Source organism: Pan paniscus, chromosome 16 (assembly GCF_029289425.2).
Source record: "Pan paniscus chromosome 16, NHGRI_mPanPan1-v2.0_pri, whole genome shotgun sequence".
Lineage (NCBI taxonomy): Eukaryota > Metazoa > Chordata > Mammalia > Primates > Hominidae > Pan > Pan paniscus.
Window position 1 is genome coordinate 10,323,575 of NC_073265.2, and position 18,111 is coordinate 10,341,685.

The 18,111-nt window shown below is 35.5% G+C and overlaps 3 non-coding genes across 3 annotated transcripts; all 3 read right to left on the reverse strand.

Annotated features, from left to right (window-relative positions):
• Positions 1 to 12,901: 12,901 nt before the first annotated feature.
• Positions 12,902 to 12,972, reverse strand: LOC112437352 (small nucleolar RNA SNORD108). The gene has a single exon (XR_003025974.1). It is a non-coding gene; the product is annotated as a small nucleolar RNA SNORD108 (small nucleolar RNA).
• A 1,747-nt stretch (positions 12,973 to 14,719) lies between these two features.
• LOC112437343 (small nucleolar RNA SNORD64) lies at positions 14,720 to 14,786 on the reverse strand. The gene has a single exon (XR_003025966.1). It is a non-coding gene; the product is annotated as a small nucleolar RNA SNORD64 (small nucleolar RNA).
• Positions 14,787 to 17,779: 2,993 nt separating this feature from the next.
• LOC112437353 (small nucleolar RNA SNORD107) lies at positions 17,780 to 17,854 on the reverse strand. The gene has a single exon (XR_003025975.1). It is a non-coding gene; the product is annotated as a small nucleolar RNA SNORD107 (small nucleolar RNA).
• Positions 17,855 to 18,111: the final 257 nt, after the last annotated feature.

The following is an 18,111-nucleotide window of genomic DNA, read 5'->3' on the forward strand; positions in this document are numbered from 1 at the left end:
TCGTGTTTGACCATAGATAAGTAAACTAATTAAAGGTACTCTCATCTGTGTGTGCGCGCACACCTGTGGCAGGCCAGGTCCCACTAATGCAGGCCTCCATAACAACTGTTTCAGTATTGACGGAGTGGTTAAGTTAAATACTAAAAGCTGAAAGAGACATTTTGTTATACAAAGGTTGGAAAGTCACAAAAGCCCACCAAGTTTTACCTAGGCCTCTCTTGAACCTTAAAGCACGATTAAACAAGTTTTATTAGGGGTCTGAAGAAACTCTCCAGGCCTCCACAAACAAGTTTATTGGGGTTCTAAAGGAACTCCCCAAACCTCCATGATTTAGTAGGAAACAAGATAATGGTAATCACCTCAGCACCCGGACCCATTTAAATTAATGTAAATGTACTGAGGCTCCAAAGGAAGGTCTCGAAGACTCAGACCTTAGTTACAGATCACTTATGTCTTTAGCTACACACTTACATGTACACATATAGCTTAGAAGGTATATAAGTTCTGAAAAACTTTGTAATTTTGTGTTGGTGTGGTGACAATTTCCAGGCCTTCTTCCTATAACTAGCTCTAACTCTTCCTCCCCTGTTCATCTGCATCTCATTATTGGGGCACGAGAAATAGCAGCCCGACCCTCAGTTTGGTCTGGGAACCAAACTATACCTTCACTTTGATAAAATATATTTTAAAGACTAACTCATTTGATAATTCCAAGGTGGCCAAGAAATACACCTGTACCAGTATTATTTTCCTGAGCTTAGGCAAAACCTCACCAATACCTCACCCCCAAATAGCACCAGAACCTTCTTACCTATGTTTGCAGTTAACTTGTAAATTAAGGGACTCCATGAGAAAGGGATGTTCCTGATGATTCCATTTGCAGGTCAGCTGCAAATAAATTTTTCACTCATCCTGATTGCCTAAGAAAAACAGTATCCAATACAGAAACATTTAGATACTAATCAGGCACCTGAACATACCCATTAGGATAATTTTAGGCTAGCCAGGCATAGTGAATAGAGAAAATCAAGTTCAACCAGCAACCATTTCACTTTCTCACCAACTTTAAACCACACCTTTTAGAAAGATGCAGAGAATATTTAAAATTTTCCTCTGCTAATTTTGAATGATCTATAAATCCCCAAAGGCCTACTTTAAACCCATCAGAAACTCAACCACTTTAAAAGGAAAGAAGCAATCTGTTTTCAGTTTATACCAAATTTATGAAGGATAACTTCCAACTTATCCCAAGAGACACCTCCTCTAACATCTTGATCTAGTCAGTACCCACAAATATAGTATCGCCAGTATTAAAATGTACTCTCCTTATAGAATGAATGTTTCAGTTACTATTTTCTTTCACTTATCTGTTTCTCAAACGAAATTTCACTGTTTGACACCTACCTCAAATTCCATCTTCTGCTTCTTTCCTTAGGTAATCCAATACTCTGTTTCATGGTAGTCGCTGCATTAATGTCTAAATCACATGCTCTTTGTGAGATCAATCAAAAACCACTCATAATGGCTGTTGGGAATAAGAAGTTGAATACAACAGCCCATTGTTCCTAGGATGTTGAATGTCAAGGATGAAGACAGGCACAAAGTGGTTGTCTCTAAAATTTCCTGTTGTTTAAATGTTCATTTTGAAATAGCTTTTGAAAATTTCAGATACAGAAAGCAGAAGTAGTCGTTCTATTCTCCTTTCACTATACAGGACTGTTAAAAGTCTGTCATGTCCTTCCAAAGAATTTTCATGTGAATCATATTCTTCCTAGATTTTTGTCATGTAGCAATATACAAATATGTACATATCAATCTTTTGATTTTAACTCGTGTTACAATTTCAAACAGTATATTATATCACCATTATCACCACGCTGAAGTATTAAATGTCAGAATGACAAGCCCCACGTATAATTCATATTTTTAGACTTAACTATTAATATTTTAGTTAGAAAAACTAGAGACATATGCACAGACACCTGTAAACAACTACTTGTTCACTGAAAAATGATATAAAATATCAATTTAGGACTACAAAACATATTCCATATAGAAATTTTTTACTGTTAGAATTACATTCATGTTAAAGAAGCTATAATCATTGCAATCTTTGATTTATTGACAGATACCTCGGATAGTTATGATTTTACAGCCAACCTATATTTGGTAAATTTTCGAGAATTGGAATAGATAAAAACCCCAGTAGCCAGCTATAACATTTCAAAACTTTTACATAGTATCAATTTGATTCTCATTGCCAAACTGCTGCTTAAAAAGACACACAATTTATACTTTTGATCAATACTGGATAGAATCTTTATAAAAATTTTCCTAATTTACACCGTAAGTAAACTTGAAATCTATCTGATTATCACATTTCTGATAGTTTTTAAAAGCTATCAAAAAGTAAAAAATATTCATAACCACAGTTTTTCTATACTCATATAAATATGGAAAGAGGTTAGAAAAGAAAATGTTTACAGACGTGCTTATTATTTAACGAAAAATCAGCATACATTTAGATGTAACAGTAAGTGGAATTCTAGAAATATCTGCAAGCTTAGAAATAAAACACTAGTTCCACAATTTTTTTTTTATTTTTATTTTTTTGTACAGAGTTTTGCTCTTGTTGCCTAGGGTGGAGTGCAATGGTGCAATCTCGGCTCACTGCAACCTCCACCTCCAGGGTTCAAGCAATTCTCCTGTCTCAGCCTCCCGAGTAGCTGGGATTACAGGCATCTACCACCATGCCCAGCTAATTTTTGTAGTTTTAGTAGAGACGGGGGTTCACCATGTCGGCCAGGCTGGTCTCGAACTCCTGACCCTCAGGTGATCCACCCGCCTCAGCCTCCCAAAGTGCTGGGATTACAGGCATGAGCCACCATGCCCAGCCACTGGTTCCACAATTTTTTTAATGAAAATAAAACACAAATCAGTACACGAATGAAAGATTAATACCCCTGAGATAGATCTATGCCACTAAATTAAATTTAGACATGCATGTGAATATATACTTATGATATACATGAATATGCATTTAAATAAATTTGCAAAGAGTACAAATAACAAAAGAACAATTATTTAAATAATCTTCTAACACTCAATACATCTATCTAATTTACAATGACCATTCCCTTCTCCTGTCTTCCTCTATCTTTCTAAAGATAAAATATCCAGGGGGTTTTGTTTGTTTCGTATTAGTATAAGATGCACAAAAACCCCACAATGGTTATTTTTCTTATACAAGAGACCTGAATGTTTAAAAGATATGGAGGCAATCTATTGCTCTGTCTCAAAACACACAAACACCAAAATGTTACAGTCAGTCCCAAGAGGCCAATTATTGATTACCTATTGTACTACTGAACACTTGAAGGAGTCAATTTATGATATTTTACAATGAAATATTTACAAATTTATACTTTGTTGAGACTTCATGCATCTAGCAAACCTAGAGCTTTAGAAAATGTCATTTTTATCTGTTATTCAAAGTGTTTTTTGAATGTTGCCATGCAGTCCAAGTAAACACAAAACTGTGTAATTCAGAGGTAGAAGAAATATTTCCTTATAAAAGACATTTCCTACAATGACTATAAAAGTATATTTATATAATGCCCTATCAACAATGTAACTAAAAAATTAAGACTGAAGTTTTTAATATATAACAGAAGCACTGAACAATGGTTAAAATATGTTTTCTTTCTGATTACAATTCAAAGTTGAAAATACATTCTTCCAACTTTTTCCTTACACTAAACAACCCAATAAAGAGATACCAAAATATGTATAGGTCAAGAAGCCCAAAATTTTATCAAGTTCTTTGCCAAGACATTTGCAAAACACAATGAAACCATGAAATTTTACAATGACTTATTTACAAAATTATACTTTGTGAGACTCTATACATCTAGAAAGACTAGATGTTAAAAATTAAAATTTTTTATCTATTATTTACAAAGTTGTCTTGAATATTGTCATGCAACCAAGGGAACACATACAGAATATTGTATAGTTCCTAGAGGTAGTAGAAAATCTCTTTAATGAAGTCATTTATATCTTGAATATTAACAGGAAATAAAAATTATGATATCAGGAAGTGTATCTGGAAAGACTAAATGCATTTACATGACATTTAATCTACGTTTTTTAAAAAAAAGCAATTCATATCTGATATAATGGTAAGCTATATAATAACAGGTAAAATGTAGAGAGTCTCTTTTCATTTCCTCCTTTTAATATCCAAATTAAAACATGATAAATTTTGTTTAGCTCCAAGAGCCTGTGTATCAATAATCAATTTCATTGCCACGTTAATTGCAAAAGACAACAGTACTAACAAATTTACAACAAGATACTTAAAAAATCTACTTCGTGAGACTCTCTATACATCTAGAAATACTAGATGTTCAAAATTAAATATTTCATTTGCTGATTATTTACTAAATTGTCTTGGTTATTGTCATGCCACAAATGAACACAGAACCATATAATTTAAAGATTCTATAGTATATGCTTAAGAATGAATTGCATCATGAACCTCAGTACATCAAAGAAAATAAGATATACCTTTTTTTTTTTTTTGAGAGGGAGTCTCACTCTGTCGCCCAGGCTGGAGTGCAGTGGCGCGATCTTGGCTCACTGCAACTTCTGCCTCCTGGGTTCAAGCTATTCTTCTGCCTCAGACTGCCGAGTAGCTGGGATTACAGATGTGCACTACCACGCCCGGCTAGTTTTTGTATTTTTAGTAGAGACGGGGTTTCACCATATTGGCCAGGCTGGTTTCGAACTCCTGACCTCGTGATCTGCCCCCTTCGGCCTCCCAAAGTGCTGGGATTACAGGCGTGAGCCTCCCCACCCGGCCAAGATATACCATTCAATATAGAGATTATTCTTACATGAAACTGACCCAAACAATTTAATAAAAATTTTTACTTTTAAATCAAAATGTGGGGGAGGGAACCACTCTCCCTCTCTAACATGACAGCATATATACATTTAATATATAAGCTTAAATATGTGCAAGTAATTTGTCTTTTACAATCCCAGCAACACAATGAAGACTAAGCAAAGGGGAAAGAACAATCTATCAACAAAAGAAAAATGTCTCTATCCTCTTTATCAACAAACTACATATTTACAAAGTTGAAATGTTATAGAACAACTATGATAAACACAGATATTTAATAGTAAACCCAAGAAAGCCACCCACACAGAGCTCTTAAAATCATTTGCAGGGTTAAGCATAGTTTAACAAAGTGATGCTTGCAATATATGCACGTCCACACGTCTATAAAACAAAAAAAAAAGCTAAAGAGGATTGTACAGTTGTCTAGTGATATCCATCGGGGATTTGTACCTGTACTGTACCCCTATACCAAAATCAGTGCATCCTCTACTCCCTTAGCTCTTCAGAACCCATGGTTATGAAAATGAGGTGCTCTTTACTCGGGTTTCAGATTCTGCCAATGCTGTACTTTCCAGCTGCATGTGCTTGCAGATGCAAAACCCGCAGATAGGAGGGTTGACATGACAACTATACATCACAGAGATGAAATGACAAAGTATTCAACATCCTTCTCCACGTGCTTCCCAACAAACAAGTGAATCAAGAAGCTAATGCCTATATTAATAAAAATACTCTGATTTTTACATACATATGTATCAGCAATGTCTACATATTAATATATAAGGAATAGGTGTTTTAAAGATATAACCTGACTGTACACACAGCAATCTAAAAATCCCACTCTACCACACAGGTTTGGTATGCCATTTCACTTCAACAAACATAAAAAGCTTCTGCCCTATAGTTTTAAGTAAAATATATCCACCAAATACAACAAATTTCTGCACGTCTGTAAAGGTAGATGACATATTATACATGGACACAACTAACAATCAAATAAACCTCTACATACACACCAAATTTTTTTAAAAATAAAGGTGAACACTTCTATTGGCAAAAGATTGTTTTCACCATATTTTAACATTCATATATTCTGTATGTTCATATATGTGCATGGTGGGTGTTTCTACATACCTAGGAAATTCCGATGTTATTCAAGACGCTTATCTATGATTCATACAGCAGTTAAATGGTCTCCAGCTCTATCCAGGCACCCAACAGCCCAATAAACACAGGAAGGGACAAGCCACCAATTAGGTTGGAATAAGAAAAAATAATACAAAAATGTACATTTTTATATAAAAATTGTTTAGACAAAGACAATCTCATTTTTTAGAACTCCAGAACCCAAAACAAAACCAAGAAAACCCTCAAAATCAAACCTCACAAGCACACAAAGATGCTAACTCTATTGGCAACAATGATTCTACTTTTGAATAAAAATATATTTCCAAAAATATGACAGAAATTGCATATTAAAAAATATTGTTGTAATATTTATCTTCTAGATACAATTATATATTCTGCATCAACCAAATAAATCCCATTTAAACATGGCATAGCAATTCTACTGATCAAACTAAAGTGTTTATGCCCTTGTCTAGTGGTTTACTGGTCACAATATACGCCTATTAGTAATCTGTATGCAGATGCTAAAAAGCAAAAGGTAACATTTTTCTACTATACATTTAGCAGCCATACAGTATCTCTGGCAACTTAAGAATATTTCTATCCTATGACAATAAATGTTGTTTATACAGTGATATGTATTTATATATAAACCTGCATACACACAAATATATGTGTTGGCAATTCCTACAAATCAAAGACTAAACAATTAAAGCAAAACAATTATATATTGTGACTGTCTTATACACATGTAACAAAATTCCCCTTCAGCTGCTCATTTACACACATAAATAATCTGCCTATGTGAGGGAGGGAACAAAAGCTTTCACTACATATGTATGTATTTATCTATCTATCTATATAGATAGATATATAGATATGTGTTTACGTGTGTGTATATATATTTAGAACCATGCAGACATAATAGCTCCTATGCTTTAAAAAACATATAACCATGTATATTGTATACACGTAAGGGTTCCATTATCACCCAATGATCTAATGAACTCAGGTTTCACATCCCATTGCTAGTATCCCCATAAAAACTTATAAAATGCCTCTACAGATAGAAACATTTTAAATCAAAAACAACTCACTATTATGAAAGTCACATTTTTTTGGCAAATGAGAACTTTTCTAACCTATGCTATTTGACTCGTGGCAATTTTTCTGTTGTATAAAAAACTGCATATACACATCTGAAAACTATAAACAAAGGCAGACTGACATTTATGATGACATTTCCACCATGTTGCATCTGTCAGAAAAACAGTCACATATATGTTTATAGAGATATATAGTATTATACTACAAATTGTAAGAACATTTCTATTATATCTACCACAACCTAAAAATTAAGCCCAATGATCCAGTGAGCAGTTTGCTTTTTGCAAGCAAAACTGGTTCTATCCCCTATGAATTAAAAATGACATCTATACATTTAGAAAAATAGATGTTAAAAATATTTAGCATATCCACCAGCAATCAATTAATGTTTAGGGGCAATTTAATGAATTAATGTTCTGAGAGGTGATTTAACACTCCCACTAGCAAAAGGAAAGTAGTCTACCTGTTTACAATGTAATGTTAACATATATGTAAGACCACCACCACCATCTTCACGTGGATTTAAGTCTGGAGGCCCTGCAACATATGCTCATATGCACACAGGGCTCCAACACCCCACCCTCTTATCTCCTAAATCCACATCTAATATTTGCCTAATACTAACAAAGCCATCTAAGAGTCTAGACACTCCTATCAGTAACCAATGACATCATTGTGTAACAATTTAATGTCCCCCAAAATGCAAAATGTCAGCCATTTCTATACTGGTTAAGATTCAGTAACACAATCCTGTCGGTTATATACACAAAGTAATACAAATCCCACCCAACCCTTAACATGTAAGTGTTCTAGAGGCTGGCCTTTTTGGCAATTCCATCATGAAAAGAAAATCTTACACCACGTAAATTTTAACAGAAAGACCACTGACAAAATAACATCCACATCCATGACTTTCATACATAAAGCAGCATTAATAAAACTTCTTAGTTAGAAGTTGTATACATTAAGTTCCCCCAGAAAAACATCCATAGCAATAAACCAAAATAAAAGGATTTTTAATATACATCACTCAGAGGTACTTTAACAATTATATTTCTAAAATCATTTCTTAAAATGTTTCTACATACTTCAGCAAACTAATTGTTAGCAATATCTATGTACCAAGAAAATGTCATAAAACAATTATTTAGAAACTTCAAACGCTGTATCCTCAAATGCACATAAACAAAATGCCTTTTTTTCTAATTAACGCTTCCCATGTCATTTTCTATTACCCTTATGCACTCAAAAAGTGAATACAGAATTGTGTATATCTTTAAAAGGTGACCTGAGAATTCCTTTCTAACAACTGTTCCAGAATAAAATTCTAGCAAATAGAAGCTTCCCTAGGAAACCACTTATTTAGCCACAGCAACTACATTAACAAGCTTAACAGATTCATGTTCAAAATCTAAGTGTTTGCTTTTAACTAATTACATTCCAAGATTATGCAAAAAAATACAACTATTACACATTTAATTTCACTGTCTGGCTTACCTAAGGCACAATGAACAATTCATACACATTTATCATTCAATGTGTATCTTATATTCTCATTTCAATACTATTATCTAAACATAATTTTCCCACATATTTAAACAAACTCGTAAGCTAAATGTCCACGAAAAAAAGTTTATATTATTTGAATATTTGGAGCTCTTTCACAATGCTAGCAGGAGTTGGGGAATGATGTCCTTATTGCATGTGCACACAAGTATATCATGTGCAGGGCTTTTACTGGTAAATCTTCCAAAGGCGAGTGGACTCTCCACAGCAAGAAAAAAAAATATTATTGGTTGATGAAGTTCAGGCAAGTATCAATCTATCTTTCTTTCTTCCAAGGTTTTCTAGCTGATGAGGCATGTAGCTGAATTCAACAAATGTTATCCTTCCCCTTCTATCCATATATTCCTGCAGGGTTGGCTTGTCAACTTGAGTTTGTACAGACTACCCAAAATATTTCAAGTTTTATATATTTGAAATGTTTCTCAATTCAGTAGATAATTCTTTATGCACCTGCCACGCTGTGACTCAGACGGCATTTTGGGGATGAATCCGGATTGAGAGTTGCTGTTCTGATGCTGTAAGGAGCACACAAATAGAGTAGATCTGGACTATGGCTCTACAGAGGACCCTGGCCAAAGACCCTTTAAGGCAGACATCTCCAAGGGGGTTTAGACTTCCACCGCAGTCTAGAAATAAAAATGCTCCAGAAGAATCTGTAAACTACAATTTTCTCCATGCTGGGGTGGTCACTCAGACTACTCACTCCTGTTGATGTATTTCAGTGAAAAAATGGTTCATAAATCTACCCTAAATCATATGTTGCAATCAGTGTTTCTTGCTGCAAAAATTTCTGAAAATTTTTAAGGATGAGAGGATTAGAGTGAGGGAATGCCACAAAATATACAAATCCAAATGTTTGGTGTCCACAAGTGGGTGGTTTCCAGTGTTTATTGTGGCAAAAGATGTTCTAAATATTATAAACATATGCAATCGTTGTCCTCTTCCTTGATTATTGCTCATTTCTAAAACTCTTGAAACATGACAACTGCTTGTTTATTAAGAAAACCTGACAAGGTTTGTCTTGTTTTCCCCAAATCAGCTCTGCCAGATAGATGAATTAAAGAACCTGAGGTTAGCAGCAAGGGGAACAGTTGAAAGTATGTGAATACAGTTAAGATGACAAAGCCCTCACATGGAAGAGTAACTTCAAATCAGTTATCTAATGGGGTGAACAGTATCTTTTGTACAGTAAGTTTCTAAAGGAAATAATCCTGGTCCATCTTTTTTAAGCTGCAATTTAGCCCATGAATGAAAGCTGTTTCCTTGCTCCTTAGCTGGCATCTCCTTTATACGTCTCTTCAGAATTGACAGTCGAATGTATCACAGTGATTTTAAAAAGATGTTTCTGAATGTAAATGAGTTTGAACTATTTCACAAATTTACTTTCTGCTTATTTTCTTGTTCAATTATCTGTTCATGATTTGTCCATTTTCAGAACAATTTTTCAAGTCTTTTTGTTCACAGAGTTGTAGATCATATTTATGTACACTACAGGAATCAACAGAGTAAATAACCAATATATTTTGCCAACCCAAATATAATAGATGCATTTACATTTATTTTTATGTTGTGAACTACTCTTAACACACCAACAAGTACACCCTCTTATCCTCTCCAACAGCAATGACCTCTTGATTTCCAACAGGTTTGCTCAAAGGACAAGTTCACGTGAACACATGCTTTTTTTTTTTAACCTGGAATATTTATTCTCCAGTGAGCTAGCCTGAAGCAGGTGGAGGCATCCAATAAAATACAACCTTAAGGAACTACCTTTTCTATTTTTAACAAACCCCGAGTCAGAAATCTGGCAATATCTTAGGAACCTCTCTACTTGATGAAACAGACAACTTTAATTTAAAGCAAGACAGTATGTCCCAATTCCCTACTCTCAGCTATGTGGTACAATGAAATGCCCTTGTTCTTGACCTAAACCCTAACAAAGAATGGAGGAAAAAAAATCAGGGTGAAACTGACAGCCATACTTTGCCTGTACTCTACTAGAGGGCAAATTTGTTATACTTTCTTCATTCATGTATTGACTCTACCAATGACTGTGGTAACAACATACCAATGAAGCAAAAATTGGCTATCCATCAAACACATACTAGATGTTAATTATTACACTAGGCCTTGAAGACAAAGCAGTAAAAAGTACAGTCAAGGCATCTGATAAACCATTAATGTTTCTTTCTCCCTATAAGGGAAAAATATCAAAAAAGTCAGTCTATTTAGCCTTTTGGAACCATATTTCCAAATTCTGCTATGTACTCATCTGGGACAAATGAAAAGCATTATTTCAGTAAGTCAAAGCTTTTAAAGAAGGTATCATCATTGTGACTTAAAACAATTTCTAAAGGATGGATTTTTTGGGTTTTGTTGCTACCTTGACATCATTGCCGAAGGCTGTAATTCACTCAGTAGATAAAACACCCAGTCTACCTAAAATGTGAAGCCACGGTATCCAGCCATGCTCACTAGAGTTACACATTACACAATTGACATTAAAACAAAAAGTACAATGTCCCAAATTTGTTGCCACCCTCCAAAATAATTTCAATAATTCCTAGGCCATATATATTTTTAAATCCTCTGTAATTTCTTCTCATTTTATTCAGTCCAACCCAAAGAAGTCTGCTTGTTTGAAGTCTGGGTTTCTTGTTCAGTTGCTGTATCACAGAGAATGACTGATTTGATCTGAATATACCCATATTCTTCACCACTTCCAAACCTGGAGGAGTCTCAACTGAAGTGGCTAATTTTACAGTTTTTAAGTAAAAGAGAACAGTCTATTCCCAAAGAGAATCATCATTGGAAAACAGTACTAAATTTCAAGAAACAACTACAGCCACTGGAATGCCAACCTGTATGTTGAAATTTCCCAAACCCAACATATGTAAATCCACCAGAAGCAGATGCTTAAAATCAAACAATAAATAAATAAAACAAGTTATAAAGAGTTCAGTAATTAACATTAAACACAAACAGGATTACCTCTCCTTCCTCCAAAAGGGTAGGTATTAGGCAGAAATTACCACACTATATTCATTGAGATCATACCTGCTCTTAAAATGTTATTTTTTAATCTACTGTTTTCAGGAATTTTGTCTTCTTTTACCCAAAGTGAATTTATATGGACTGAATTTAGAAATGGCTGAATTTACTCAAATTTAATTTAATTTAGATTTAAATGGGTATAGTTGATTCACTGCTAGGAAAATTATCAAAAATAAGCTTGTTTCCTCATATCATGTAGATAATTTAAATTTATATTAGAAATGTATTATTTTAAGTGATATATGTCTGTATTTCCAGGAAATTATGAAGTGTTTACGTCCTCCCATGCATTTGAACACACTGGCTACAAATAGTCATTCCTATTAATAATAACCTTGCAAGAAAAAAATATATGGTATTCTACAATGATTTACATTATTACATAAGACAACTTTCAAGATTCCCTGGTCATGATCACATTTTAAAATATGCGATAACATGATGTATCATTGCTTTTTCCATATCAGTGTACATTAAAAGACATATAATAGCACTCTAAGTATGGTTCCCAGATCTGTAGCATCTAGAAACTTGATAAAAATCAACTTCTCATACTTCTACCTAATAAGCAAGAAACACTAAGGTCAGGACCCAGTAAACTGTGTTTAAAAAGCCCTCAGGTGATTCTTATCCACACTAAATTTAAACAAATCACTGACTAACCAAGGCTATCTAGAAATACCATCCTTTATTCATTCTAATAATTTATCAAGAAAAGACATTTAATCAGCACACTTCGCTAATTAAAACAATCTCAGTAAAAGACAATATTACCTATTTATGGTCACCTCAAGAAAAGGTATAGAAGCTAACATGGGAAAGGTAGCTGACATTCTTTATCTGAAGTAAAACAGAAACTTACATGTTAAATGATAATTCTGACTCCTAACATACACCACCTATTGTTCCACAACTCAAACCATGCAAGTTTTCCTTATTTCCAACAAATGAAACAATCATAACATTACTCTCAATTTACCTGTCTCCCTTCATACAACTCAGGAACATGTTCCAACCACATTAAAATTTGCTTATTTGTTTTCTCCTACTACTCATTAATGCAATTTGCCATCTTCTGCTAACTCATTCCTTCCACTACTCTCAGCAAATTACTTTGATCATGAATTAGCAAGGCTGGACCTCACGCTCCCTTTGCAGGAATGGAAAGTGTCATCCAATTCAAGAAATAATGATTCTCATCATTAAGCCAACCCTCCTCCTACCACTCCACCAAAACACACACACACACACACACACACACGTGCACACACACACATACACGTGTCATCTCTTCCAGAGATTCTTATTTTCAGGGGATTTATTTTAAGTCATCTGTGAAGTATCACCCCACAAATGAGGTTGTTTGGATGGGCTGGGCCAGCAACTACCACTGCATTCTCTAAGTTGCACCAAACATCTGAAGGTAAAACACCCCCTGTCAACACTACACCTCAACATATCTGGCACTAATTCCCTATTTTTCTCACTTAACTGCTTATTTCTAATCTAATTCAGTTAGTAGGAAAGGAAAAACTCATTTTTCTCAATTCATCCAACATATCGCTAACTGCCTGGATCAAGAACACTAAGAGAAACAAACAAATCTGAGAGGTTATAAATACACTAACATTTCTACCAGAAGAACAGAGACTCAAAGGCAAGAACTATAAAATAACTTATCTACCTCACTTTTAGAAGAATGTTCATTTCTCTGAACCCCAACAGCTTTTCACTATAAACCAGTCATTTGTCACGTGATCACAGTATCAACACCCACATCATTAATATGTACATATGTACACGCAAACACATAACACATACAGAATTTATCAACTAAGATAACAACTAGAGAATAAGATCTTGCTATATTCAATGTTCATGGTATATTTAATACAGGCTTTTCTAAATTACCTTCTTATTCACCATTCCTCCTTCATAATAACGACTTATAGGCAAAGCAAAAGCACCTACTCATAGAATGTCAATCACAGATAATGAAAGACCCATCAATCATACAAGCAAAAAATAGAGTATAGAATAATGTGAGATTAGAGATGTGATTCAAAAATTGCATGGTGTTTAGCAAATCTTTTAATCTCCGTGGGGCTCAGCATCAAAAACTATATAATGCCAATTTCATCACCTTAACTGAATCTAAGAGTCAAAATTAAATCTCCACCTACGTCTTGTAAAGATACAGCAAAGGGTTTACTTAATTAAAAGTAGAATTAAATTAATCTCTGTAAATGTAACTTAAGCATTCTGCTAAATATATAAATTACGTCTCCTCTCAAACCAATGTCTCAGCCACAAACTAGCAATTTCTCAATTATATGCCAAATGGAGAAGCTGCCTCAGTGACAGAAACATGCTCATGAAACTTTCATATAGGGTTGGAACTGGGTGATGCAAGCAACAGGGTTAAAAAAAAAAGAGCATAGGAGCTCCTAAGTACTTATTCTCTTGAAATGATCACTTGAAATGCATAGTATAAATAAGCAAAGGTGTGGCTGGGTACGGTGGCTCACGCATGTAATCCCAGCACTTTGTGGGGCTGAGGCAGGTGGATCACTTACAGACCAACCTGGCAAACATGGCAAAGCCTGTCTCCACAAAAACATACAAAAATTAGCCGGGCATGTTGGCACATGCTTGTAATCCCAGCTACTCTGGAGGCTGAGACAAGAAGTGCTTGAATGCAAGAGGCAGAGGTTGCAGTGAGCCAAGATCATGCCAAAGATGAGACATACCAATGCAGTGAACATAGAACACACTCTACAAAACATTAACTGTACTAAAGGATCTAGAACCAACTTCCTTGTATTGCACTGGAAAAACCTACAGCACGCCATTATCCTTAACCTGTACTGATAGGAAAAACCATGTGAAATTTAGAGTCTAAGAATTTATGTTTTGAGTATTTGTATCCTGAGTCCTTAGACTGATAGTAAGGCTGGACTTCAGAGTAATCACGTTGAGCTTTACTTCATCATGCTCAGTAAACACAGCTCATCACAAATCCAGCCCAGGTCTTTCCCAATGTCTTTCCCATCAACTAGTAAAAATACGTAAAAAAATAAATTCCTGCAGATAGTGTATCTCTACCCATAAGGACAGTCCCTGGCCTGGAAGAATAAACGATAAGAGTTTTATGTGACAATGGATATAAAACAACAGTAACAACAACAGTGTCATTCAAAGCACACAGAATTAAGGGGAATTATGAAGAAAAAGACACACACAGCAATCTACATGAAGGAAACACACACACACACACACACACACACAGAGAGAGAGAGAGAGAGAGCAATCTGCCAGTTGGGTCTCACAGAGCTAAATACAATGACTATTTCCACTAGCAAACTGTCCAAAGAACTGAAACAGAAATACCCTAATGCCACCACAGATACTATCGACAACTTGCTATTCTCCCCAATAATTAAATGTAAACCAATTTTAGGACTAGAGTACACTGAAAACATGCATCAAAAAATTCTAGAGTTAAGTGTAAACAAATGGTATAGAAAGATAGAGGACAGACAAATAAAATCAAGGCTGGCACAACGTAAGAAACACAAAGTCCAAAGAAAGGATTCTGAAGGAGGTCTAAACTACTAACTTCTCTGACAAGAAACCAAAGTAGCACAGTAATGCAATCCAGATTTTCTCATGAGAACCCACACTATTATTCCTGATACATATCTCCGAAACATGAAATCATAGATTTCAGGAACTGTATCATTTCAACTCAATTTTTGCTACCGAAGAACAAATGATGTAACATAAAATGAAAATATCTATACAAACAAAACATCCAAAAGACAGGAAACAGTCCGAACAATTCAGATGTACAACCTAACCCTCAAGGTCACTGTATTCTCATTAGTTCAACAGAAAATGATTCACATTAACTAAACATCAAGTTCAAATGTGAGCCTCCTTCTTGATTCTTGGGCACTTAGTAGGGACCTCGCTTTTTAAGTTGAATCGGCTCAGCAAAGCAAATTAACCCAACCAAGTTTTTCCTACTAATCATTTCTACACTGTACTAGTTCTTTAAACTCATGGGCAAGCAGGCATTGTGAAAAAGGATTCCAGTGACCCACACAGATGATACTGAAAGTGGAAGAGCTAGAAGAACTGTTTCTCCATGTCTGCAACCCCCTTCTTATTGTACAACCACCTGATCCCTTTATCAACATATACTTCTACAACATTCCCCACCTCTTTACTTTATATTGGCTTAATAAATACATCCTTTGAACTTTATATCTCATTTTTTTCTTTTTTTTTCCAGACGGAGTCTCACTCTGTCACCCAGGCTGGAGTGCAGTGGCATGGTCTCGGCTCACTGCAACCTTTGCCGCCCAGGTTCAAGTGATTCTCCTGCCTCAGCCTCCTGAGTAGCTGGGATTACAGACACACACCACCAAGCTTGGGTAATTTTTGTATCTTTGAGACAGGGTATTGCTATGTTGGCCAGGCTAGTCTCAAACTCCTGATGTCAGGTGATCCACCCAACTCAGCCTCGCAAAGTGCTGGGATTACAGGCTTGAGCCACCATACCTGGTCTCAAATATTTCTATTGAATTAAATGTTCCCCATCTCACCGTGCAAGAGAGGACTTCTCACTCCTGTAAACTCAAATAGCAGTTGCTGATTTCTTTTTTTTTTTTTTTTTACCTTGAGATGGGAGTCTCACCTCTGTCACTCAAGCTGGATGGAGTGCCATTGGCGCGATCTCGGCTCACTGCAACCTCCGCCTCCTGGGTTCAAGCAATTCTCCTGCCTTAGCCTCCCACATAGTTGGGATTACAGGTGCCTGCCACCACGCCAGGCTAATTTTTGTATTTTTAGTAGAGGTAGGGTTTCGCCATGTTGGCCAGGCTGGGCTCGAACTCCTGACCTCAGGTGATCCACCCGCCTCAACCTCCCAAAGTGCCGGGATTACAGGCGTTTTAACAACAACCAAATAACCCCAAAACCATACCCAAAAATACACTGTAAATATCATCGCAAGGTAGTAAACAAGTGCTGGTAAACACTAAGTAACTCAAATGACCTCTATCTGGGAATGGCTGACTACACGGTATAAACGTATGGAGTCAGATATCAGATAGGCCTAGATTCTGATGAGATATTGTCATAAGGAAGTAACTATAAAATACCTAAAAACTTGTTTTCTAACATAAAAAAAATTAGTACCTGGCACAGTGGCTCACACCTACAATACCAGCTGAGGCAAGAGGATGGCATGAGGCCAGGAGTTCAAGACCAGTCTAAGCAACATAGTGAGATCCCAACTCTAAAAAAATTAGAAAACTAAAATTAGCCAGGCATGTTGACACGCGACTGTAGTCCCAGCTACTCTGGAGGATAAGGTGAAAGGATCGTTTGAGCTCAGGTGTTCAAGGCTGCAGTGAGTTATGTTAATGCCACTGAACTCCAGCCTGGACTGTGAGATACTGTCTCACTATACAAAAATTAGCAATGCTGCCTCATTCATTCACTTAATATTTCTTAAACATCTATTGTGTGATAGGCTCTGTACAAGTTAATCAACTGCACACAGCTGAAGAAAAAAGAAAAAAAAGCAACTGTCCTAAAAAACCAACAGTATTCATTTAAAGGCAGGTACTATACTCACTGTGTTCCATAATATATGCTCCATAAATATTATTCCTCCTCCTTCCTGGACATCACTTAGAACCCTAGAACTCTGGCAGTTTTTTTTTTTATCCGAGAGGTGGTCGTCTCATTTTTACACATCCTTGTTTCCATCTCACCAAATGCCTCTGCCTTCCGTGATCCAAGGATAAGTTTCCTTTTAGCTTTCGACAACGTACAACATGTAGAAAAAAAAAGGAACTCAGAATATCTATACAAATAAAAAAGGGTATCTGAGCAACTAGCAAAGTGCAATACTACACCTGCCATTTTTAAGTATTCAAAGTTTTCAAAACATTTTCTGCAGAAAATCTTGAAATCGAAAAGTCTAGTGAGGCACACTGACTGGATTTCAGAGTGTCATTTTTAAGCTCAAATTCTGAAATCATTATGATCAGACAAGGTCCTGTGTCATCATGAACCTAGCCAAGGCCTCTGCAATATATGCTTATTTCTCTTTATAAGGTTATTTTACCTGAGCAGTTTACGTTTCTGTCCTAAAAGCACTTAATATGATTTTCAGCCTCGTTGTGACACTACTGAGTAGGATCCACACTGACGACACATCAAATTTTAGCGATCTGATTCTCTCTTCCTTTCGGAGGCATCAACTAAGTGGTCAAAAAATGGTATCATATGACACTGAAAAAGTTACAACACAAATATCCTATTTCAGGCTC